At 42.2% G+C, this 27,415-nt stretch overlaps 1 long non-coding RNA gene across 1 annotated transcript in view; it reads right to left on the bottom strand.

The window, feature by feature from the left end:
• Positions 1-8,936: 8,936 nt before the first annotated feature.
• The window catches only part of LOC142100075 (uncharacterized), a 75,993-nt gene continuing 57,514 nt past the window's right edge, over positions 8,937-27,415 (bottom strand). The window contains exon 5 of the long non-coding RNA XR_012678686.1: positions 8,937-9,552. This is a non-coding gene — a long non-coding RNA (uncharacterized LOC142100075). The remainder of the gene's footprint in view (positions 9,553-27,415) is intronic.

Genomic DNA, 27,415 nt, shown 5'->3' with positions numbered 1-27,415 from the left:
GTGTTTTGGATCCGGATTTTCTTGATGTTTTGGGTTCGGATTTGTTTTGCAAAACACCTGCCGAAACGTTTTCGTTCGGATTTAAGGTTTTGGATTCAGATTTTTTTTGAAAAAAAACTAAAAAGTGTAAAAATCAAGTTTTGGGCTTATTTTCACTCCTACGCTATTATTAACCTCAATAACATTCAATAACGATAATTTCCACTAATTTAAAGGCTATTCTGAACACCTAACACCTCACAATAATTTTTTTTTTTAGTACAAAACGTTGCAACGAGGTATCTTTCTGGACTGCGTAGAGGAGTGTTCCCCACAATACAATTAAAAACCCATCAACTGGTCTGAATTACACCCAAAAATAGTATCTGGACTGCGTAGAGGACTGGCCACTGGCCACCACAATATAATGTATAGAAAATCTTCAACAGGTCTAAATTACACCCAAAACTAGTATCTGGACTGCGTAGAGGACTGGCCACCACAATATAATATATAGAAAACTTTCAACAGGTCTGCATTACACCCAAAAATAGTATCTGGATTGCGTAGAGGACTGGCCACTGGTCACCACAATATAATATATAGAAAACCTTCAACAGGTCTGAATTACACCCAAAAATAGTATCTGGACTGCGTAGAGGACTGGCCACTGGCCACCACAATATAATATATAGAAAATCTTCAACAGGTCTGAATTACACCCAAAACTAGTATCTGGACTGCGTAGAGGACTGGCCACCACAATATAATAGATAGAAAACATTCAACAGGTCTGCATTACACCCAAAAATAGTATCTGGATTGCGTAGAGGACTGGCCACTGGTCACCACAATATAATATATAGAAAACCTTCAACAGGTCTGAATTACACCCAAAAATAGTATCTGGACTGCGTAGAGGACTGGCCACTGGCCACCACAATATAATATATAGAAAATCTTCAACAGGTCTGAATTACACCCAAAACTAGTATCTGGACTGCGTAGAGGACTGGCCACCACAATATAATATATAGAAAACATTCAACAGGTCTGCATTACACCCAAAAATAGTATCTGGATTGCGTAGAGGACTGGCCACTGGTCACCACAATATAATATATAGAAAACCTTCAACAGGTCTGAATTACACCCAAAAATAGTATCTGGACTGCGTAGAGTAGTGGGCACTGGGCACCACAATAAAAAATATATAGAAAACCTTCAACAGGTCTGAATTACACCCAAAAATAGTATCTGGACTGCGTAGAGTAGTGGGCACTGGGCACCACAATAAAAAATATATAGAAAACCTTCAACAGGTCTGAATAACACCCAAAAATAGTATCTGGACTGCGTAGAGGACTGGCCACTGGCCACCACAATATAATATATAGAAAACCTTCAACAGGTCTGCATTACACCCAAAAATAGTATCTGGACTGCGTAGAGGACTGGCCACTGGCCACCACAATATAATATATAGAAAACCTTCAACAGGTCAGAATTACACTCAAAAAAAGTATCTGGACTGCGTAGAGTAGTGGGCACTGGCCACCACAATATAATATATAGAAAACCTTCAACAGGTCTGCATTACACCCAAAAATAGTATCTGGACTGCGTAGAGGACTGGCCACTGGCCACCACAATATAATATATAGAAAACCTTCAACAGGTCAGAATTACACCCAAAAATAGTATCTGGACTGCGTAGAGTAGTGGGCACTGGGCACCACAATAAAATATATAGAAAACCTTCAACAGGTCTGAATTACACCCAAAAATAGTATCTGGACTGCGTAAAGTAGTGGGCACTGGGCACCACTATAAAAAAATATATAGAAAACCTTCAACAGGTCTGAATTACACCCAAAAATAGTATCTGGACTGCGTAAAGAACTGGCCACTGGCCACCACAATATAATATATAGAAAACCTTCAACAGGTCAGAATTACACCCAAAAATAGTATCTGGACTGCATAGAGTAGTGGGCACTGGGCACCATAATAAAATATATAGAAAACCTTCAACAGGTCTGAATTAAACCCAAAAGTAGTATCTGGACTGCGTAGAGTAGTGGGCACTGGGCACTGCTATAAAAAATATATAGAAAACCTTCAACAGGTCTGAATTACACCCAAAAGTAGTATCTGGACTGCGTAGAGTAGTGGGCACTGGGCACCACAATAAAATATATAAAAAACCTTCAACAGGTCTGCATTACACTGCACATACGGCTGCTCCTCCATCCTCTCCATCATATACATGTTGGAGTTTCAGCGTGTGAAAACCTCTTGTTTTTGATAATGTCAGTGCATTTTGAATATTTTTCAATTTGCCCCACAACACTGAATGTACTTTATCTATGATACGCATCTATCTATCTTGACTGCGTAGTGTGGTGTGCCCGGAACACAATTTTTTACAGCGCCAACAATATAATTAAAAAATTGGGCATCAACTGTCACCGTTGTTTAATATCTGATACACCTAAATATGGACTGCACAGTGGAGTGGCCCCGGTAGTAAATTTGGTGCCGGGGCCACAATACCTCCTCCAACTTCCAAGTGTAGTGTTTATAAAGACAGACAGCGTCGAAGTGTTATTAGTTGACTTTCTTAACCCTAAAATTGTCCCTGTTGCAAATATTCGTGCAATGGACAGTTACTTTTTCATTGAAAGACTCAAGCTTTCAAGTGTAGTGTTTATAAAATATAAACAACAATACAGTAGTTTTAGAGCACGTCAATACCTCTTGTTTTAAATTATGACAGGGCATTTTACTTTTGGTTTAATTTCTTGAATTTGTTTAAATTTGGTTTTACTTTTTGAACATGGCAAACGACTGTTGATTGGTCATATAATGCAAAAAAAAAAAGTTCCAAGATGGAATTGTCCTTGGGCCCTCACACCCACCCTTATGTTGTTGAAATAGGACATGCACACTTTAACAAACCAATCATTTCAGCTACAGGGCCTACCAAACAACTTTGGCTGAAATGATTGGTTTGTTTGGGCCCCCACACCAAAAAAACAATTCATCTCTCCCTGTACAGACTAAACAGGCTCTACTGAGGCAAGATGTCGTCCTCATCCTCAACCTCTGATTCCTCTCCCCCTACAGTGTGTACTTCCTCCTCATCACACATTATCAATTCGTCCCCGCTGGACTCCACAACCACAGGTCCCTCTGTACTATCTGGAGGGCAGTGCTGTACTTCATTGAGGAATTGATTATTCATTTTTATAAACATCATTTTTTCAACGTTATGAGGAAGCAACCTCCTTCACCGCTCACTGACCAGGTTTCCCGCTGCACTAAAAACTCTTTCCGAGTACACACTGGAGGGGGGACAACTCAGGTAAAATAGAGCCAGTTTGTACAGGGGCTTCCAAACTACCTTTTTTTCCTGCCAGTAACAATATGGACTGTCTGACATGTCTACTTGGATGGTGTCAGCAAAGTAATCATCCACAATTTTTTCTATTGTGACAGCATCCAATGCAGCGAGAGTAGACATGTCTGCAATGGTTGGCAGGTCCTTCAGTCCGGACCAGATGTTATCAGCATCCCCGCCAGCGCCTCTTTTGGGAAAATTGAGCTTTTTCCTCGCAGCCATAGATGTGGAAGAAAATGAGGGTGGAGCTGTTGGCATGTCACGGTCCTCTTCAGAGGACAATCTCCTGACCAGCAGGTCTTTGAACCGCTGTAGACTTGTGTCCGCCGGAAACAGAGACACAACATACGCTTTAAACCGAGGATCGAGCACGGTGGCCAGAATGTATTCCTCTCACTTTAAAAGAGTGACCACCCTCTGATCCTGGCAAAGCGTACGAAGGGCTACATCCACAAGAGCTACATGCTTGGTGTAATCGCAATGGCTTACCAGCTCCTCCCTCACTTTCTCCAGCTGCTTCTGCAACAGCCTGATCAGGGGAATGACCTGACTCAAGCTGGCAGTGTCGGAAATGACTTCTCGTGTGGCAAGTTCAAATGGCTGCAGAACCTTCCACAACACGGAAATCAGTCTCCACTGCGCTTGACTGAGGCGCATCCCCACTCCTTTGCCTATGTCGTAGGTGGCTGTGTAGGCCTGAATGGCCTTTTGCTGCTCCTCCATCCTCTGCAGCATATAGAGGGTGGAGTTCCAGCGTGTCACAACCTCTTGTTTGAGGTGATGGCAGGGCAGGTTCATGCTTTTTTGATGTGCCTCTAGTCTGCGGTAGGCACTGGCTGAATGCCGAAAGTGTCTAGCAATTTTGCGGGCCACCGCAAGCATCTCCTGCACACCCCTATCACTCTTGAGGTAATGCTGCACCACCAAATTAATGGTGTGGGCAAAACATGGGACGTGCTGGAAATTGCCCATATTTAATGCCCGCACAATGTTACTGGCATTGTCTGACACCACAAATCCCCATGAGAGTCTAATTGGGGTAAGCCACTGGGAGATAATTTCCCTCAGTTTCTCTAATATGTTGTCAGCATTGTGCCTCTTATTAAAGCCTGTAATACACAATGTTGCCTGCCTTTGCACGAGCAGCCATTTTGAAGATGCTGCTACTGATGCAGCTGTTGCTGTTGCTGCGGAAGGGGATGCATCTACCCAGTGGGCTGTCACAGTCATATAGTCCTTCGTTTGCCCAGAACCACTTGTCCACATGTCCGTGGTTAAGTGGACAGTGGGTACAACCGCATTTTTTAGAGCACTGAGGACACTTGATCGTACTTCTCTGTACATTTTTGGTATCGCCTGCCTAGTGAAGTGGAATCTCGACGGGATTTGGTACCGGGGACACAATACCTCCATCAACCCTCTAAATCCCACTCCACTGATGGCGGACACCGGGCGCACGTCTAACACCAACATTGCAGTTACAGCCGCAGTTATACGCTTTGCAATAGGGTGACTACTATCGTATTTGGTGGTCATGGCAAACGACTGTTGGACGGTCAATTGTTTTGTGAAAGACTTAGTGGTCTTACGACTTCCCCTCTGGGAAGATGACCGACTAACAGCAGCAACAGCAGCAGTGGCAGTAGTAGGCGTACCGCTGCAGGATTCCTCGGAAGAATCCCGTATTGAGGAGGACTCAGTCTGGCTGCTGACTTGGGCTGCAGGACTGAATCTGATGGAGATTGTGGAGGAAGTTAACGAGGAGGGTGTTGCTGGTGTGTATCCAACTGGACCACGGGATTTAGGTGTCCCTGTACCGATGAGGGTTCTAGCCCCAGTTCCTGAACTAACCACTGAACTATGAAGGTTATTCAGGTGACGTATAAGGGAGGATGTTCCTAGGTGGGCAAGATCCTTACCCCTGCTTATTTGAGCTTTACATAAGCTACATATGGCCATACATTGGTTGTCTGGATTTGGATAAAAATAACTCCAGACCGCAGAGGTGCATTTTTTGGTCTTCTGACCAGGCATGACGATGGGCTTTTTCATCCCATGGACATCAGCTGTTTCCCCCCCTGGTGCCTCATTTACAATAACCACATCACCATCCTCATCATCAAGTTCCTCCACAGCGCCAGCTACATCATCAATAGGCTCCTCCCAAGCCACCTCTTCCCGTACAATGATGGGAAGGTCAGGCTTGACAACCACCAACATCCTCGGACTCGCCTTGAGGATTTGTGATAATTTCTCTTTAGAAGGCAGAGTTGTTTGCTGTTTTTGTTGCTGACAGCATAACTCTCTTCAATTTTTTGGAGGGGGGGGAGGAGGAGGAGGGATAAGATCCGTGGGTGAAGCTGAACCACTAGTCATGAACACGGGCCAGGGCCTAATCCGTTCCTTGCCACTCCCTGTCGTAAATGGCATATTGGCAACTTTACGTTTCTCCTCAGATGATTTTAAGTTTCTCTTTTTGCTACTTTTTCTTAACTTGGGCTTTTTGGATTTTACATGCCCGGTACTACGAGATTGGGCATCGGGCTTGGAAGACGACGTTGATGGCATTTCATCGTCTATGTCATGACTAGTGGCAGCAGCTTCAGCATTAGGAGGAAGTGGGTCTTGATCTTTCCCTACTTTATCCTCCAAATTTTTGGTCTCCATTATATGTAGCACAAGATACTGCAGAATGTGTGAACTTGGTAATATTGCAGTACCAATGGACTTATACTGCTGGATTGGTTTTGCAAATTTGGTTATAATTTTTTTTTTTTTTTAATTTTTTATTTTTATTTTTTTTATTATTTTTTTTTCTTTTTTAAAAACTTGGGAATAATGGGGAAATAACTATGCCCTTAGAAGCACAGAGCACAGGACACAGCACCACTGGACTGAACAGGACACAGCACAGGACCCAGCAGCACTACGGAACTCAGCAGGACAGAGCACAGGACACAGCACCACTGGACTGATACTGCAGAATGTGTGAACTTTGTAATATTGCAGTACCACTGGACTTTTACTGCTGAATGTGTGAACTTGGTAATATTGCAGTACCAATGGGCTTATACTGCAGGATTGGTTGTGCAAATTTTGTGGTAATTAAAAAAAAATTAAATTAGTTTTTGGTATTTTTTTAAATAACTTTTTTTTATTTTTTTAAACACAGGGGAATATTGGGGAAATAACTATGCCCTTAGAAGCACAGAGCACAGGACACAGCACCACTGGACTGAACAGGACACAGCACAGGACCCAGCAGCACCACTGACCTCAGAAGGACAGAGCACAGCACACAGCACCACTGGACTGATACTGCAGAACACAGCACAGCACAGCACAGCACAGAACTAAACAGCACAGCACAGAACTAAACAGCACAGCACGAGATCTACCAGGACAGAGGACCACCTAACACACCCTCCCTCTACCCTGATCAATGCCCGAGTGAAGATGGCGGCGACTAGCGGGGAATTTATAGGATCCGAGTATCGCGAGATCCGACAACGGGATTATGAGTCAGAGCCTCAGTTTCAGATTTGAATTTGGCGCCAATACCCGGATCTGTCTCGGATCCGACTCGGATCGGCAACGTTCGGGTGGGCTCGGATTTCAGAAATCCGAGTGCGCTCATCTCTAATTTGAATAAGGTTAGAACTAAGATCAAGTTCCATGCTCTTTCATGCATGCATCCGAACATTAGGACCTATGTTTGTATTTCAAGAAGTAAAGCTGTGTCCTTGTTAGTGAGTGTATGTTTGATTGAGAATGGATGTACTGTACTTTTGTTTTGTGTATACTTAAAAACACTCCCCTTTTATCAATTGTAAAATAGTTGAAGTCATACTTAAAAGTTTTTTCTCTTTTACTTCAGGAGATCCCGGAGGGGAGGGGAAGTGTGAGGATGGAGGTCCCGCCCCATGCTGTAATTAACTTCCATATAAATCATGTCGTGGAAGCTCCAATCCGGGCCACTTAACTAGGTAGTGGGCAGGATGCAGGAGAATGGCCTGCTCTCCTGCGAGACCTACCTGGAATTTGGGAGTCCCCTAGACTTTCCAGAGGGGCCCTTTGCAATTTTACTCAGCAATTTGTAGTAATGTTCCTGTTCCCAGTGCACAGGTACGGAACCTTCTTAACATAATTTTACAAAACACTATATCTGTACTAGAGACAGGCGGGAAGACAGACTGGGGTCCTAATTTCCGAAAGGCAGTGTAAATGCCTCCCTATCTGTGTTTTACTTTTATATCTTCTTATATAATTATGTTTATATAGGAAAAGAAGCACCGGCACAAAATGAATAGGAATATTACAAAACAAAATTAGAATTGGTGATATTCACCTCCATTCCTCTTTTTGTTAGGTATTGGTAGCTACGATATTGCATTGCTCAGAATGAAGTGCAGGTAGATTTAGAACCCTCCAATGCAGTAACACTGTAAGCAGAGAAGCAGGACTCATTAATAATGGAAAAGTTGTACAGGTTAAAGATCGAGCATTACATACAAAGTATATAGTATATCCCCCAGAGAAAATTTCAACGCAGGAGAGGTGAGGGGCATAGCTATGATACTGCATTGCATTAATACACCACCGATGGAGAAACAAGCATGTTTTTTGACACTTAATAAACATATAACAATTATAGAGGGGAGCATGTTTTTTACATTTCATATATATATATATATATATATATATATATATATATAGTGACACAGACACCCTTAGGTGATGCATTCACAAACAAACCAGGACACCTAACACTGACTAGACAGAATTTGTCCTGTCTTGGCATCGGGCATGTTGCATAGTAGCACAATACAGGTTTTTATACTTGAGACTCCTCCCACAGCCTTAGCTTGATGGACATGTGTCACACCTCTCTTGCCTTTAAAAGAGAGTTCTCTGCAGGTGTTCTATAATTGCTCTTCACTGCTGACAAGCATTTTCAACTTTGCTGTTAGCTGTCGAAAAGACACCTTAAAACAATTTTAAAAAAATGTACAGTAAGTTGAATCACACTTTAATCTTTCACTTTGTCACACAAGTCTTATACCTGTATACCTTAACCTAAGGGCAATGCTATACATGTGTGTAACCCTGTCTGCAGCCTTTACCTGCAGACTGTCAGCTGAATAGCTAATTCCTCTCTGTATAATTCCCACGACATGAAACTAGCAATGAAGTCTGTTTGTAGATATAATATTTTTCATGTGGTAAAAATGTCTGACCTATATTAATCGATCATAGCACACATCAAGAGTTGTATAGATACTGACACTTACAGTAGCTTTTTAGTGAATGATGTCTTATTTGAGATAGACACTGTAGTAATGTGTAGAAGTTTGTTATTGACCAGTTATCACTTTTGAACATTTTATAAAAATCATTGTTTTATCCTATGTTTTTTTATCACAACTCTGTGAGGATACCAGGTTTTTAGAACTGAAGTTCACTAGATTACCTTGCACTCTTAGGTTCAGGAATCAAATAGGAAGGAAGAGAATGAAAGATTCAATGTTATCTTTACTTTTTCTAGTGTAATACAACAGAGCTTAAGCCTGCACACTTTAAACAACGGGTCAACGAATCACTAGTGTCAATAGGTGTCCCAGCAAAGTTCTTCACCCACCTTAGTCATGCAACAGTTTAACAAGCAAAAGAGTCTGTCAACAGGAGGTTCAGCGAATCCTGGTATCCTGCTTTTCCCGATCGCTTGGCCAACTCTCCACCAGCCTGGTGGGGCTCCGGTTATCTGTCTCCCCACTTCTGTGGGCGCACCAATTTATCCAGTATCTGGTGAGTATATCCCGATGGAGTGAGCTGATGACAAGTCCACAAATGGAGTAGCAGCCTCTTCCCAAGATACAGGGCAGTGATGATAACCGGGTCTGCTGGTAGAGCACAGAAACTCAACAAAAGTCAGCCCTGCACCTTTCAGGAAATCAATCCTCAGAAAATCCACACAGACCACTTCCCTGGATTGGCTCCTTATATGCACGGTCAAATTCCCACAGTGTTTTTTCTTCCAGTGGGCAAATCCCTGGTTCTCTCCTTCATAAACATTGGTGGGTGCTGGACCAGGGGGTTAGAGTGGGAGTGGAGATGAGTCAGCCTTCCACAGTGACCCCTGCTGTGTCCCTGCTTCAAAGTCTGGGCCTGTCCTGTGAAAAACAATGGGAAAACCTTGGCTTTCCTCACCTACAGATCTTAGATATCACCTAGTCCCTCCTGAAATTAAAACTTTTCCAGATTTTGGTACCTGTCAGGGCTTCTAGCTGTCCCTCAATTCCCGTCCCTTCCCTCTTACTCCCCCATGTTCCACAATAAGCCTTCCCCCTATTCGCCGGGTAAAATTTAAGAACTCATCCTGCTGGGGTGACAGTCCATGTAACACTGCGAATGGGAGATGTTTTCTAGGCAGTATGGCCACAATTACTATTTGCATATAGATATTTAATACTGCAATTTAGGCAGCACACAATAATGGTATGCAGAACATACAGAGATATTGCTACAGCCACATTTCTTAAAAAATAGATATTATTACCTTTTCAGGTATTGCCAATGTCTAATGAATTTTTGCACATTGAAAATAACCATTACCACTGAAGAATCTCAACTGGCAACAGCAGGGAAATATACTTCTTCTTAAAGCTTCCCATATCCAATATCATTCCCCCTTCCCCAATTGTCAACACAATTTAGTCCACCCAGTAGCTCCCCCCCTACATATTTTAGCTTCTCAGTGCTAAATGCATCATATCCCCCTAGTATCCAACACTTTGTAGCCCGAACCAACCCCACCCCTTCCTGTCCCAAACATATTATAGCTCCATAGTCTGAAATGTATCATTGTCACCAAATACCTAACAAATGGGAGCCCACCCCATAAGTGAAATGGTTTGAGAAAGGAAATGGTCCTGTTTCATTCTCGATGTTATACAGCATGTGTAACATTGAGAGGGATAACAGTAGCAGTCATAAAAAGTAATTTTCTCCTGGTAGGGGAGAATGGTGGCTGGTGAGGTACAGCAGCATGGATGTATGGCAGAAAGGAGGAGCAATGTTTTGGTGGGTCCAGTGGTAGCATGGGGTGAGCGATAGCAGAGAGGGGGAGGAGTTATAGCAGATGGGGACACTAGCAGCATAAAGGAGGTGTGTGGCTCCATTTGCTAAGCTCAATACAGTGGAAAAGGAGTATCCTAGCAACTAAACAATCACATTTAAAATTCGATTTTAAATGTCAGATGTCACCAGGAAGGGGGAGAACATACAAATATAAGGGGTAGCACCACAATGTACCGTCTGGTGGGAGAACATATACATAAAAGGGAGAAGCACACCCCAATTTACAGCAGCCTGGGTGGGAGAACACATAGATATAATGGGGGGCTGGACCAAAATTTCAACTCTATTGCACCTATTATGCAAAGATGGACTCAGACACACACTCTCTCTCTCTCTCTCATACACACATTTTTCATACACACTGACACACACTAATACATTTCTCACACACACTGACACACACTAATATATTTCTCATACACACTGAAACACACTAATACATTTCTGATACACACTGACACACTAATACATTTCTCACACACACTGACACACTAATACATTTCTCATACACACTGACACACACTAATACATTTCTCATACACACTGACACACTAATACATTTCTCACACACACTGACACACACTAATATATTTCTCATATACACTGAAACACACTAATACATTTCTGATACACACTGACACACTAATATATTTCTCACACACACTGACACACTAATACATTTCTCACACACACTGACACACACTAATACATTTCTCATACACACTGAAACACACTAATACATTTCTCATACACACTGACACACTAATACATTTCTCATACACACTGACACACTAATACATTTCTCATACACACTGACACACTAATACATTTCTCATACACACTGAAACACACTAATACATTTTTCATACACACTGACACACTAATACATTTCTCATACACACTGACACACTAATACATTTCTCATACACACTGACACACTAATACATTTCTCATACACACTGACACACACTAATACATTTCTCATACACACTGACACACTAATACATTTCTCACACACACTGACACACTAATACATTTCTCACACACACTGACACATACTAATACATTTCTCATACACACTGACACACACTAATACATTTCTCATACACACTGAAACACACTAATACATTTCTCATACACACTGACACACACTAATATATTTCCCATACACAAGGACACTCACTAATACATTTTTCATACATACTAACACACAATAATACATTTATCATACACAAGGACACATACTAATACCAATTCCCCTCCAGTAGAATGTATATTCCACATAGGTATTGGATGTATCCTGCAGTGTCCTGTGTATTAGAGCAGAGCAGACCTACATTCTTCAGATCCACTCCTTTTTGAATTCCGGTGTGCGCAGACCCGAATTAAGTGCATTCTGAAACAGACACATATTGCGCTCATTATGCGTTCCTTGATGAATCAGGCCCACAATGTTTGCACCATTATCCATAATAAGGAATCCTTAGGAGAGTCTTAGCAGGGTGAGCCAATTTGATAAGATTTTCCAACAGATTGACATTTGTATGTTTCTCACTGAAGCCAGTGATACACTGCTATGCTGTAAGGATGATCATGAGGATGATAATTATGCAACAGACGTTACTGCTGCTGAAGCCAAAACATCTACCCAGTGGGTTGTCACTGTTATGTAGTCTTCTTGTTTGACCAGTACTGCTTGTCCACATATCTGTAGTTAAGTGGATAGTTGGTACAATGGCATTTGCTAGGGACTGAATGTATTTAACCTCAATGTACAGTTGAGCAATTATTGGTCGGGTGAAATGGAATCAAGGTGGAATTTTGTTGCGTGGATACATGACCTCAACTAATCTGTTTAAACTAGACATGTTCACTGACCCTCATATTCTGGATCTGGATTAACTTTGTGTTTTAGTTTTGCTTTTGGAAAAACCTCCCTTGCATGTTTTGGTTTTGGTTTTTTTAAAAAAATCTCTATTTTGTTTTGCTAAAATCACATAATTTTGCTCTTTTTTACCCTACATTATTATTAACCTCAATAACACTAATTTCAAGTCATTTGCAGTCAATTTTGACCATCTCACAGGTCACAATATTATTTTCATACATTTCGGACAAAGACTGAAACGACCTGGCTGGATGGTAAGCGACAGAGCAATGGCACAAACACACGGCAGTTCATAGCACATCTAGGAAACATTGCTACACAGCAGTGGCAGAAAAGAAAAGTGGTGCAAAATGGAATTGTCCTTGGGCCCTCCCTAAACACCCTTATGTAAGATATTGAAAAGGAAATGTACAGTTTAACAAATCAAGCACTCAAGCGACAAGCAGTGCCACTTTTGTGACTCAAGTGCTTGGTTTGTTTGGGTCCCCACAAAACAAGCTAACAATGGCTTAGCTGCCTTAAGCCTTACAGTGCTGTCAATGAACTCTACATTGTTAAACCATGTCTGATGGTGCTGCACCTTTAATCTCCTTCTCCTCTGTGGATACCTCCCTGTCATCCCTGAAGAACTGCCAAACCTATGTAGACACAGGAATGGATATTTCAACTGGAGTGGCAATAGATCTGCTTCAGACAGACTGTGGCATGAAACATGTGGGCAGCATATAATATGTCATGTTGGAATACGCATTGAACAGAGATTTAAACCAGTGTATAGACGCAGTTGAGGAGGTCATACTTAAGTTAAAACGTGACCCACCGGATGAAATCCCGGATTTAAGAGACCTTTTACATGAGAGATACTCTGCACTTCAGAATGATACAGAGGAGGCCCTGAGGCAGAATGATGCATTTTAAAGTTTAAAGAACAGCTAAGAGGCCTGATTAAACAAATGGGTGTGTCACTGCCCCTTGCAGACTAAGCTTTGGAAGATGATGATGAGGATATTGCTGCCGCCCTGAGCACATGGCCGGTACTGTGAAACTGAGAATGAATCATGAAATCAGTTATGGTTCATTTGATCGCTCCACCGTTCCTTGGATAACTGTGGTAATTCTACAGCTAATACATGGACAGAGTGAAGTGGGAGGTGATGTACAAGGAGCCCCTCTAAGTTGGTAAGGGATCCCAGATATTCCCAACATGCTGCGAGCCTTCTTTGTATGCAACTGCATCCACAGAACTCTTATTGAAAAGAACATTTGCTCTGCTGGGAAGTCCATGTCTCGCTTTTTCCTCCTGCCTCTCTGGAGGACCCTTGATTGAGACAAGTGGGACAGTTCTTTCCTTTACAACTGGACTACACCTTGGTTTTACCTGGATGTTGGACAGTTTGTGAGGGAGCACCATCTGAAGGGACTTAAACCAGACTTGTGGAAGCCTAAAACTGTACACAAGCTCATCAGAGCTAAAGACATTATGGGGTCTGTTCCAGGGTCCCTGCTGCAACAACAAAACATGTGTGGGAGAATGTGGCCTCTAAGTGGCTGACTAAAGACACAAAGACATTGTGTGGGTGGCTATCCAGGGGGTTCTGCCTCTCTGGACATTCATGCACTCCCGGAACCTGTGCCGATATATGTCCACTGCCCCTTCTGCATCACCAGAAGGGAAACAGTGCCTGCCCCACTGCACAGGCACTGTTGAATGCCTTAGAACATGAACTTAAGGACAGTGTGCCCAGAACTTGCCTTTCAGACCATTCTGTATTTTATGGATTATTTCCTGGAACTAACACCATTGTGGCAATCCAGGAGGCCTGACGCCTTATGAACTGCTTTAAGGACGCTATTTGGCTTGCCAGGAATCGTCTCATCTTGAAAATGGAGAAGATGAACATCCAGGACTGTTGCAAGCTGATCCCCAGCCTCCTAAGAGACTATAACGTCATTGACAGTCCTGAGGAAGAGGAAGATGATTCATTTTCTGTCTCCCTCTTCTCCTTCTCCCCCTATGTGTCTGTTTATTCAATAAAACCTTGGGCTTGTATCTCCTCCTCCCTTACCCCCCCCAACCCATTTCCCCATTACTGTTTGAAGTTTTGTTGAATGTCTTGCCTTAATTTATGCACCCTTCCCTATATTTGTGTCTGTCTCAATAAAACTTTGGTCTTCTGTCTACTGCTGTGAATCCATTTTGATAGCACACTACAATGTGTCTGCAGATTTACACCAAGACTGCCAGCCCTATTATTTGTATTTCAGCAATGACAATTAGCAATGGAGCTCTTCTCTTGGTGTGTTACCTATATAACACCGTACAATGTGACTGCAGATTTACACCAAGCCTGCCATCCCTATTATTTCTATTTCAGCAATGACAATTTAGCAATGAGGCAATGGAGCTCTAATGAATGTCAGTGGAGACTTTGAAGAGCACTGCTACCCCTCCTTTTTCTTTTCTACCTGTCCAACTGCACTAGAGACTGACAAGAACTGTGCTATTCCTTCTGTGTCCCTCTGTGAAATTGTGCTTGATCGCCGTGGAGGACGTTACTTATAGAATACAAAACTCATGAGATCCGAGTTTTAACCTAGTTAAAGCCTGATGCATTAATGGCGGACAATGGATGCACATCCAATACTAACATAGATGTCATATCATTAGTGATCCACCGTGCAACAGGATGCTGGATACTATTGCTGGCTACTACTACTACTATTCACTCTCTCTCACCCTCTCACCCAGTATAAAACACAATTCCAGCAGACTGTGATCAGCAAATAAATGGTAAAGATTTTTACAGCAAAATCACAGCTAGTCTAACCCACATTGCCTTTATCACACTTTCCCACCATCTACAATTCAGTTTATCAGCACACTATTCCAGCAATGCACCCCACATGCTATAAATTGGCAGCTGCAAATAGGAGGGAGGGCCATATATAGAAGAACATGATCCAAAACATGCAGGATCTGACATTTTACCGGAAATTACGTTTGATCTCATTTTCAGATCCAAATTTGCCAGGAGAAACCGAGTCATTGCTCACTTCGAATCATGGCCCAAAGTTCAGATCTAACACATTTCTCAGAATCCGAACCGCTCATCTCTAGTTTTGGCAAACTCTTATGTCTTTCTCTCTCTCAGCAATAGAGCTTTCTTGTGCTTCCTGTCATATAACCCCTTTTAATTGAGCTGAAACTGTCGTACCTTGTGTCTAAAGTTCAGCATGAATCTGTTTGGCACTTAATCGAGGTACTCTCCTCCATTCGAACAACCCAATACTGCAATCTTCAATCAAGTTTTCTCTTCCTAGGGAAGTTGACTACAGTGCCATGGGCCTTATACTTCCTGATAACATTACCTACAGGGGAAACAGAAACATCAAGATCTCTAAAGATTTATTTGTAGCCTTTAGATTGTAGATGTGTTGCTACAATCTTCTGTCTGACCTCCTAAGACAATTCTCTAGCTTTCTTTCATTTCGCAATGCTCATTACAGTACATACAGTGACAAAAAAAACAGGAGTCCTTTTATTAAGAAAGCTTGTTTAATGAGTGGGTTTTATATTGCAGGCACCTGCTATTCATCACGTAACTTCACTTTCAAAGTGAAGAAGAATCACCTGCCTGAAATTTAATTATTTGTAACTACTTTAAAAAGTGCATTTAATTTTGTCCGGCCCATTTAAGGATTTCCGTTTGGAAAAAACTACAACTTTTTTTGACTTTTTGTGCTTTATTCCACTGCAAACCAAAGAAATACATATGTGAATACTAAAATATTTTTTTTTTATTTCAACACTTTTCTGTAAGTAATTGTGCATTATTAGAAACAGCTGCGAGGGAGACAATATTTTTGCCCACAACTATACATATCCAATATTTAGGATGATACATTCTTCTGTCTAAAATTAAATTATTTTCTCTATTGTTGGTAATCACCTGCCATTAATCTTATGCATTCATACTTTATTTGTACGAGTGAAATCACAGAGATTGAGTTTTCTTTTCTCAGTTTGCCTCCTCCATTCAGGTACAATTAGAGCAACATGACACTTTGCAGGCTGCTAAAATGTTCCGATTTTAATTATCGCAAATTGTCTATTTATGGTCAGCAGTTTCTTCTCTTGCAAATAAAAAAGCTGATGCTGAGATTAGATTTTGTTTCCGTTTGAATATTTTTTTTATTGTTAAAGGGATAAAGTTTGAAATGGATTTGGACAATGATACTATGTTTGCTGTCATTTTGTGCTTGAATCAGTTTAAGTTTTCTACTCACAAATTCTAGCCCCTCAGTGGCAAAAATGTATCTTATCATGACTGTGTCAAATATGGAATTCCACATATGTATAGGCTGACCTGTACAACCAGGTGCAATTGCTGTTTGGGCTTGTTCCAATGTTATGTAGAAAAGTGTGGCTAAGAAATATAATTAGGGTTGTATGAAGACATAGAAATCCTCTTCGTCATAATTCAGACTAATTTTGTCTTAAAATTAGCTAATTTTGCATTATGCTTGTAAATTGTGATTCATGTTTCATTCACTCCGATTCACAAGATCCCAAATGTGATATGCCCGTCCTACTTCCTAACAAAAAGACAGTTGTTGTCAGCATTTATCTCATACTTGCCAACACTCCCGGAAAGTCCGGGAGACTCCTGCAATTCGGGTCAGTCTCCGGGCTCCCGGGCGAGCTGACATTTCTCCCGCATCCCAGGTTGACGCGATTCTCGGTGATTCACGCCATTTTGGAGGGCGTGAGGGGTCGGGGTGAGGCCAATCAAGTCATTTTGGCCCAGCCCCCGCGACGGGCTGGGCCAAAAATGCCTCGCCCTACCCCCTCCCACCCGCCAGTCACGCCCCCTCTCCCGGAAACTTTTTTCCGGGAGTTGGCAAGTATGATTTATCTTTAACATTGCATATTTGTATACAAAGAGGTACACTTGACAATGGGATGCAGACTTAAATGTTTTGATCAAAATATGAACTGATACCTCATGTGTTCATTTTCTAGATGCACACAAATATGCAGTGTTAAGGATAAGCGCTGACAACAACTTTTTGTTTTGTATACATATAGGGCATTTATATTGCCATGCAGCTGGTACCATGTATAATATGGGATTAACTGAGTGAAGTCTTATTTCCTCTCTACTTCCTAACAGTTATCTACAATCTCTGTGGAAGGAGCAGGCAACATAACACAGCAAGTGAAAGCTTAATATGCTTCAAAAGTTAAAATATAGGCTTTAATTAGTCAATCATACCTGGTCAGGTACCCTTCAGCGCATATTTCCATGAGATTGTTGCATGCTGAATCAATTACAACCATTGGACATGCAAGCCTTTGGCCACTTTTTTAACTAGGCTGCAGGAGACAACAGAGTAGGGTTCTCAGGGGAACTGCTGCAAGAATCAGTGTTGGTACTAAGACTAGACAAAGGCCACTGACATGGAAGAGCAGGAATTGGCAGCTTCGTACCTGATACGCTACTGGCTGGCACTCTTCCATGTCAGTGGTAAGCTGGGAGTGTGGTGCTGGCTATGATGTCATAGTCCAGTGCTACTATAAGAGGAGTAGAAGATGCCACCCTTCACTAGTCTGGGGGAGGGGGTGTACCAGTGGAATACTCGATGCTTAGGGCATCCTGGGCCCCTCTACCAACCCAGGCAGGGATCATAGTTAGTAGTAGCTTTGTTAGTCAAATAAAAATTAAAGCAAGTTAATTGTCCATTTCATATATATTAAATCAAGTATTTATAAAAATAAACATTACACACTGCTGAGCATTATATATGTCATGTATATAACATAGCAAACACATTCTATTAAAGAAATATAACCAGAAATACTAGAGATGAGCGTTTTGGATTTGGTGAAATCCAACAAGATCCGACATTGGGGATCCAAGTAAACTCGGAACACGGCTTGATTATTCTCCCAAAATTCGCATCTGAATACGAGGCTAAAAGTCATTTGCGGGGAAAAAATGTCAAAACTCTAACTACAGAACTCCCATAGCCCTCCCCCCGTTCTCAGCTGCCATTTTATTATAGACAGCGTGTCTTATAAAGTTAAACTACTAAATACAGCATAAGTCAGGGTGAAAGAGGGACAAAGAAAACAATAGAATAGTTGGATTATTGTAAAGCAGTTCTGTAGGGATCATTCATCTAGAATAGTTTGCTGAGAAAAAAGTGTGATTCTGCTTTTTTTGGACAGCAGAACCCTCCATAATTTCTAAACTTTTTCTCTATTTTTAAATGCTTGTTGTTAAGGGTCATTCAGTGACATCTCTATTACTTAGTATAAAAAGATTGTTTTCCTGTGAGCTGGTCCAGCAGCAAACAGTACCATTTCAAAAACTAGGCTATATTAATTTCTAAACTTTTTCCTCTTTTTAAATACTTGTTGTTAATGGTCAGTCAGTGACATCTTTAAGTGGAAAAAAAGGTTGTTTTGTTGTGAGTGGGGTTAGAAGCAGAACTACCCTAAAAAGGAAAGTTCTTACTTCTTTTCTTTGTCTATGAGCAGCACAACACACCAAAAAAATATTTTAAAAGATTGTGGAGCAGTGTCAGACTCATACGAAGATACATTTTAATACTATTCCTTCCTTTCCCTATCTCATTGTGTGTTTCCCTGGTGTGATTGCAGGCATCTACAAGTAGCTCCAATTTCTTGAAGTACATTACTCCTCTTGGAGTAATGTACTTTGTCCCGGCCAAGCCTTGGCAACGGCCGGGACAAACCGGAAGTGACGTCCCGGTCGTCCAGACGGCAGCCGGGATGCTGGGACAGAGAGTCGCGGCGGTGCCCGGAGCCGCGACTCCGGGTATCATCCCAGAATTGGCTCTGGGATGATACCCAAGGTTGCAGTAGAAAGGGGAGTGCTGGGATGAAGAATGGCATGCATTGTTGTAGGCAAATTCAGCCCATGGAAGAAGGTCCACCCAGTTGTCGTGGCTTTTAGATATATATATATAATCACAGGTATTGTTCTAGAGACTGATTTACCCTTTCAGTCTGTCCGTTTGACTGCGGATGGTAGGCAGATGATAGACTCACGTATATTCAAAGTAGATCTTAGTAAGGCGCTTCACTCGGGTATGCAGCCAGAGTCTCCACCAAAAACTACACAATTATACACAATAATACACAAAATGGTACATACACTGGCGCTTCCGTCTTTGAATCACAGAGAAGCTCTGAATCAGATAAATGTACCCCTCAATCTTCTCATCATATGCGGTACATGATATAAACAGAAAAAAAAGAACAAGCATGGCATAATAACGTTAAACACCAAATAAAGTCCACCACCACTATGGGGCATATGTTGATCCTCAAAAGGTAGTGATGGTGAAAACTTCCAATATAGCACCCGTGATCCTTCCTTCAATCTTTCTCCCCCATAGGGTATATGCTTACATTCAGGAAATTCAATATGCACCTGTAGGGTATTTCTCTGTTCCCTTAACAGTATTTCAGTATATCAGCTTCCTCACTCCTTTTCCAATGCATAGACATACAAAGAAAAAAAGGCAAGGCAACCGCGATGGTGCATTATCCCACAATATATTTATTTCTAATAAAAACAAATTTAAAACAGAGTCAAATATGTGTAGCCCCGTACCAGAATGTCCTTCATAAAAGCGCATGCATACAGTCAAACACTGCTGCAGCTCAGATCTAATGTAAACAGCACTGTCACCTGGGCACTCGGTATACGGGACACCAGCCAACGCGTTTCAACCCACGATCCTGGGTCTTTCTCAAGGCATGAGAAAGACCCAGGAAGCTGATATACTGAAATACTGTTAAGGGAACAGAGAAATACCCTACAGGCCGGGACAATAGGACATGGCTCTGAGACAGGAGTCTGTTATGAGACAAAACTACGAGATAGGACATCTGCCCTAAGGTTCTTCGAGCCAGGCCGGAAGGGGATAAAATGGAAACGGGAGAAGAAGAGGGACCACTGTGCTTGTCTGGAATTCAACCTTTTAGCTGATTCGATGTAAGACAGGTTCTTATGATCAGTGTAAATAGTGATAACATGTCTTCCTCCTTCCAGCCAGTGGCACCATTCTTCCAATGTCCACTTGATGGCCAGTAACTCTCGATTGCCCACGTCATAATGTTCTTCAGCGGAAGAAAATCTTCGGGACAAGTAAGCACAAGGATGAAGGCGATGGTCTTCCATGTCTTTTTGGGATAGCACGGCCCCTACTCCTACATCCGAATCATCGACTTCGATGATAAATGGAAGGTCTGGATTAGGATGTCTCAGAACAGGGGCAGACACGAATGCACGTTTCAAGGCTTCTAAGGCAGATACTGTGGCAGATGGCAAGATTTTCGGATCAGCTCCCTTGCGAGTCAGAGCCGTGATGGGGGCAACAAGAAAAGAAAAAAAACTGATAAGTTTCCTGCAATAATTCGCAAATCCCAGAAATCTTTGGATGGCCTTAAGATTCAAGGGTAGCACCCAGTCGAGGATAGCCTGTACTTTCATCGGATCCATAGCGAAGCCTTCAGGGGAAATAACATATCCCAGAAAAGTGACTTTGGAAACTTCGAATTCACACTTTTCTAATTTGGCGTACAGGTGATGATGACGGAGTTTCAGAAGTACTTGTCGTACATGTTCTCGATGTTGTTCTAATGAACAGGAGTAAATCAGTATGTCATCCAAATAGACCACGACAAAGGAACCCAAGAATTCTCAAAGGACATCATTAATCAAATCTTGGAAAACAGCTGGAGCGTTGCTGAGGCCAAAGGGCATGACGAGGTATTCATAGTGGCCCATTTGAGTATTAAAGGCCGTTTTCCATTCGTAACCACTCAGGATTCGTATCAGATTGTATGCTCCACGCAGATCTATTTTAGAATAAATTTTAGCTCCTTTAAGTTGGTCGAAGATGACTGAGATAAGTGGCAAGGGATAAGTATTTTTGATGGTTATTTTATTTAACCCCCTGTAATGAATACAAGGCCTCAGTCCGCCATCCTTTTTGGCCACAAAGAAGAAGCCTGCCCCGGTAGGTGATTTGGAAGGCCTAATAAAGCCTTTCTGTAGGTTCTCTTCTACATATAATTCCATGGCACCGGCCGGGAACAAACCAGAAGTGACATTCCGGTCGTCACAACAATGGCCGGGACGATGGGGCAGAGAGTCACGGCGGTGCCCGGAGCCGCCGCGGCTCGTGACACCACAGTAGCAAGACAAGGCTCAGACTATGACCACTTTGTTCTAGTAGAGGTCTTGCTACTGCCGGTAATGGTAGATGTAGTAGAATGCCCATTGCAAAATAGAGTGCTCAACACTGTCATGCATCTGCCTTATCTTCCCATTTACCACCTTGTTGCTCAGAGGGTAGGTCTGTCACTGTCACCTCCAAAACAGCCAAATCAGTGCCTGAAAATAACACAGAGACTGAAGAACTACTTGGGCACTCACAGAATCCTGAAGAGAGTCTAAGGGTATACATGAGTGCTATATGTGAGACTTAGGTTTCAGATTCTGACACTGTCATTATCAAGCAGCTTCCTTCCAAAACCAATTGGAAATATGAGAATGAGTAGTAGTACTAGTATTGATTCTGATTTACACTTAGAAATTCAGGAGGCTACTTTGAAATTTGCAAATGTGCAAGAGGATGAGGGAATAACTATCTATCTGAAAATGAAGGTGTTGTACTTAGGTGATATATTGAGGGGGATGATGATGATTGTGTTGAAGTAAAGCAGCCACCAATGTTACCACCAGCTCATGCCCATGATAAGTGCATTATCATGCCAACACAGAGGAGGAAAAAACACCTCTTCTGTTTAGAAATATTTTTATCCAAACCCAGACAACATTTGTCAAGGCTTCTATAGCCTTTGCCAGGCAAAAATAAGTAGAGGTCATTTAGTCACCTTCTCCCTGTTACGTCATTTACAATGAGATCATTCAAGCCTTGTTTCCAAACATGGCAAATTGTGTATAGTAGCAAGTAGCCCAGCATCTACTGCCAGTCAAATGGATTGACAGTTGCAATCCTCATTGATGTCAACACCTTCTTTATCAATCTCCTCATTATTAGAACATAGTCCAACTTCCTATTTTCAAATTCCATATGACTCTCTGAATGCAATCCATGATTCCCAGGAGACATCCTTGCACACTACAGCTGCTGCTGCTGGGGGTGTTACATCGACACAGAAAGGAAGCAAGTCGATTAAGCATAATTTTACACAATTGTCTGTAAAGCAAGCGTTTTCAAGAGGAAACAAGTATGACAATCAGCATCTGCTTGCACAGCAGATCACTTAAGCCATGACAGCTATGTTAGCATTGCATGTACATCCTATTTCCACAATCAATCTATCAGGTTTTAGGTGATTAATTGAGGTCATGTGTCCATGCTACCAAATTCCATCTCAATTTCATTTCTACCAAGCAGCATTTCCTTAGCTATATCATGAGATTGAGCAAAAAGTCATTTAGTCCCTAGAAAATGCCTGTGCACCATCTGTCCACTAAACTATGGATATGTGGATAAGTGGTACTGGTCAATTCACAGACTATATGACCGTGAAAGTCCACTGGATAGGTGTATCACCATCAGCAACAGAAGCTCTGGTATCTTCACCGTCCTCTTCCTCATCCTTTTCGAATAGTAGACCTAGCACTCAATGTCAACTCATTCAAGCTACTCTGTGTAAAGCTAGTTTCACAAAGACACATACTGGTGTCAATCTTTTGGAAAAACTCAGGAATGTCATAGCAAAATGGATCACTCCGCTTAGACTCACCTCAAAATTCCTCATTGCTGACAATGGAGCCAACATTATGGGGTAAATGTATCAAGGTGCGATTTTGCAAAATCAGCGATTTACCCCTATGTGTGCATTACAACTGGGTGAATTTCAACAGGTACCATGCTTTGCACACACATTAAATTTGGTGTTCTTAAAACATGAGAGGTCAGTGCAAGAAATGCCGTTTGTGGCCTGTACCACCAAGCAGGGCCTGATTAAGGGTTCTGGCCGCCCTAGGCTAATACGGCCGCATCGCCCCCCCCCCCCCCCCTCCTCCGAATATATAGGTGTATAGGAACACTCCTGAATATGAATGTTCAGGTGTATTCTCCAGCATTCAAATTTAGACAGATTGTGCCATTGTCTCTTACCTGTTCTTGCTCTTCTCTCTTGCAACTTTGTTATCCTCTCGCTGGCTTCTGGAAAGTTGGCGTCCTGTTTTGAAAATGCAAAAATGTATTATAATGCAAACCCTGAATGATTAGGCCCTTTAGTTAAAACAAAACACTCCATTATGGCCAGCTAAAAGTACCCCATTGGACAGGCATATATAAGCAATATCTGAATATTTGTTGTCAATCAAATACAAACCTCTACCAGCCCCATCTCACTAATATTTAGTATTCTAGCGATTGCTGAGACCACCCATGTGACCACTACAAAATCATGAGATTCTGCCCCCCAAAGCTGCTCTATTTTTTAAATACCCCCCACAGCCATTTTCCTTAACCCCTGCTGCAGCCATTTTCTTTACCTCCCACCCTGCATCCATCCCCCTTGCAGATATTTTCCTTACCTCCACTCTGTAGCTATCCCCCCCGTCACATCAAAACTCCCCCAGTCACATATATCAGCCCCCCTCCTCTGCCCTCCTTCATACATATCAACCTCTCTCCCTCCCTATAGATTTTCATGGCAGCCCCCCCTCCCACCCTATAGATTTGTATGACAGTCCCCCTCTCCCTCCCTATACATATGCATGACAGTCCCCCCTCTCCCTCCCTATAGATATGCAGGGTAGTCCCCCCCCTCCCTATAGATATGCAGGGTAGTTCCCCCACCCTCCCTATAGATATGCAGGGCAGTTCCCCCCCCTCCCTATAGATATGCAGGGCAGTCCCCCCCCCCTCCCTATAGATATGCAGGGCAGTTCCCCCCCTCCCCCTATAGATATGCAGGGCAGTTCCCCCCTTCACTTACCTGTAGTTGTGCCAGCGTCGCTCCTCTCCTCAGATCAGCAGATAGGAAGTGAAGACGTCCTGCTTCCTGTCTGCTGCACAGCAACAGGCAGCCTGGCGATTGGCTGTGTGTTGCTAACCACTGACCACCAATGCTTTTGATCGTTGAGCCCTCCACCCCCCGCAGCGACCCCCCGTGACGAACCCCGCGGCGACCCCCTTCCACCCCTCCCCCACCCCGAAAAAAAAATTAATGAAAAAAATAAATAAATACCCGCAGCGCCGCGCCCCCCAGGACCCAGCGCCCCAGGCTGCAGCCTGGTCAGCCTAGTGGTTGATCAGGCCCTGCCACCAAGTGCAGCAAGAGGTTGTAACAAGGTGGAATTCTACACTTTATATGCTTCAGCGACTGGAGGGACAGCAACAAGCCATCAAGACCTACACAGGAAACCATGAGTTAGGGAAAGACACATGTTACCTTACGCCAAAACATTGGATAACCCTTTACTGTTTTATGCAAGCTACTGAAACCATTTGAAATTGTAACAAATTAAGTGAATTCTGACACTGTCAAGTCCTACCCTTAATCAAACTACTGGAAATACAGCTGGAGAAGCTGAAGGAGAAAATTAAACTTATCAATTCTGCAAGAGTGTTTCAGTCTTGTAGATCAAGTTCTTTATTCAGTTCGCATCTTGAAATTGGATTACTACATTTTGGTAACCATGCTTGATCCAAGGTTTAATTCATATGTCTTTCTTCACAAATGGAACAAATCTTCACAGAGGCAAACAGCTCCTTGTGAGCAAGCTGTTGGCTCAAGTCGCACAGGACACGTTCCCTGTTTCAGCTTCTCCTACAAAAGCTACTGGCACAATAAACCTTCCCTTTTGTAAGAGAATAACTCACAAAACAATTAGGCGCTAACAGGTATATTTGTGTGCTTCACTAACTGCTGCTACAACATTGGCAGGTACTGTACCTGCTATAGCAATCAAAAATTGACAAATCCACATATAGATAAGTGCAGGTTAAAGTGAAAAATATCTTTCAGAATTTGTATGATTAGAAATAAGTTAAAACAAATAAAATCACATATATAATAATACATGCAAAAAATTTGCTAAATATGGCAAGCATATAGATAAAAAAATATATATTTCAAAAATGTATAAATTCATCCATCTTCATCCTACTCATAAATTGTTCATATTGTGTTTGTTCAAACAATAAAACATATATCAATTATTTTGGACAGATATATTTGTTCCAAACTTTATATTTTGAACAATCCAAACATCAGCCTCCTTTGTACATCCAAGATAAATTGGTGTTTTATTATGTAGTTAATGTTTCCACCATCAAGGACTATTCCCACAAACAGATTCAATCAATTAGGCAGCGAATAGAAGCCATAAACAAAGTTCTCTTTACTGTCTGCCTGCTCTCCGGGGGCAGTTTCATCAGAGGTTGTTTGTGGCCTGTAAAATATCTGGGCATTTTCGACATTCAGCAACCGCAAGTAGAACATTGCAGCGGCTGCATATGCCATACTATCAAGTGCAGAAAGAGGTTGTAACAAGGTGGAATTCCACACTTTATATGCTTCAGCGACTGGAGGAACAGCAACAAGCCATCAAGACCTACACAGGAAATCATGAGTTAGGGAGAGACACATGATGCCTTGGATAATCTTTAGTGTGTTATGCAAGCTACTGAAATCATTTGAAATTGTAACAAATGAAGCAGGCGCGGGCTGGCACAGTCCAGCCCAGGGGGCGCACAGGCGGCCGCATCGCCTGTCATGTGAGTGCCGGCCGCCTGTGCGCTGATGCAGCCGCATCGCTTGCTGTGTGATGCGGCCACAGGTAAAATAAAATAAAAACATGGATCCGGGGGGGGATCCCCCGGCCCAGCCTGCCCCTGAAATGAAGTGAGTTCTGACTCTGTCAGCCTGAGTCAAGTCATACCCCGAATCAAGCTAGTGAAATGCAGTTGGAGACGCTGAAGGAGAAAATGAAGCTTAGCGATTTTGCAAAGTGTGCCGGCATTGTAGATCAAGTTTTTTATTCACTTTGCCAGGACCCAAGGGTTTGCAGCATCTTGAAACTGGATCACTACATTTTGGCAACCATGTTTGATCCCAGGTTTAAGTCATATGTATTTCTTCCCAAATGACACAAATCTTCACAGATGCAAACAGCTTCTTGTGAGCAAGCTGTTGGCTCAAGTCGCATATGATATGTTCTCTGATTTAGCTTCTTATCCAAAAGCTACTGCCAGAAACAAAAACTTCCCTTTTCTAAGAGCCACACTGATGATGCATCAACATTGCAGCAACACACCATTGTGAAATATTAATATGACATCTGGTAAAGCTTAGAAGAAATGCCCAAATATATTAACACCTCTACCATCTCTCTATTGGATACACCTTCTTTTAGTAAAATGGTGAAGTGTTACTTTAATGATTAAGTACAACTCAGACAGTCCCTTTGAATACTGGGAGAGACAAAAGGAAATTTGGAGCCCCTTGTACAACCTAGCTATGGTGTACTTAAGCCACCCATTCTCCAGTGTGTACTTGGAAAGAGTGTTTAGAGCAGCCGGGAACGTTGTTAGTGATCGTCGGAGGAGACCACTTTCCAAAAATGTAGAAAAACTGGTAATCATCAAAATGAACTTTAAATTGTGTGAGTAATACTGTTCTTGCTGCCTATTACAAACAGAATCTTTATATTCCATTTGGGCCGAATTAATATTTTGTGATGATGATGATCATGACATCAGTGATGAGGATGATGATGAGGGTGATGATGACATTTGTTTAACGGTAGGTGGTATTCACCATATCCCTAGGAGAGAGTATGGGCTTTGCAGCACCTATTACCGCAGGTCGCGATTCCCAACAGTAGATATGGCAGAACAATCGATGGAGCCTAATGTGACAGGAACGCTATGATGATAGGACTAGCTCCAGGATAAATATGAAAGCTACTAGTAGTAGT

Source organism: Mixophyes fleayi, chromosome 8 (genome assembly GCF_038048845.1).
Source record: "Mixophyes fleayi isolate aMixFle1 chromosome 8, aMixFle1.hap1, whole genome shotgun sequence".
NCBI classification, from domain to species: domain Eukaryota; kingdom Metazoa; phylum Chordata; class Amphibia; order Anura; family Limnodynastidae; genus Mixophyes; species Mixophyes fleayi.
This window is presented reverse-complemented; position numbering and strand designations above follow the sequence as displayed.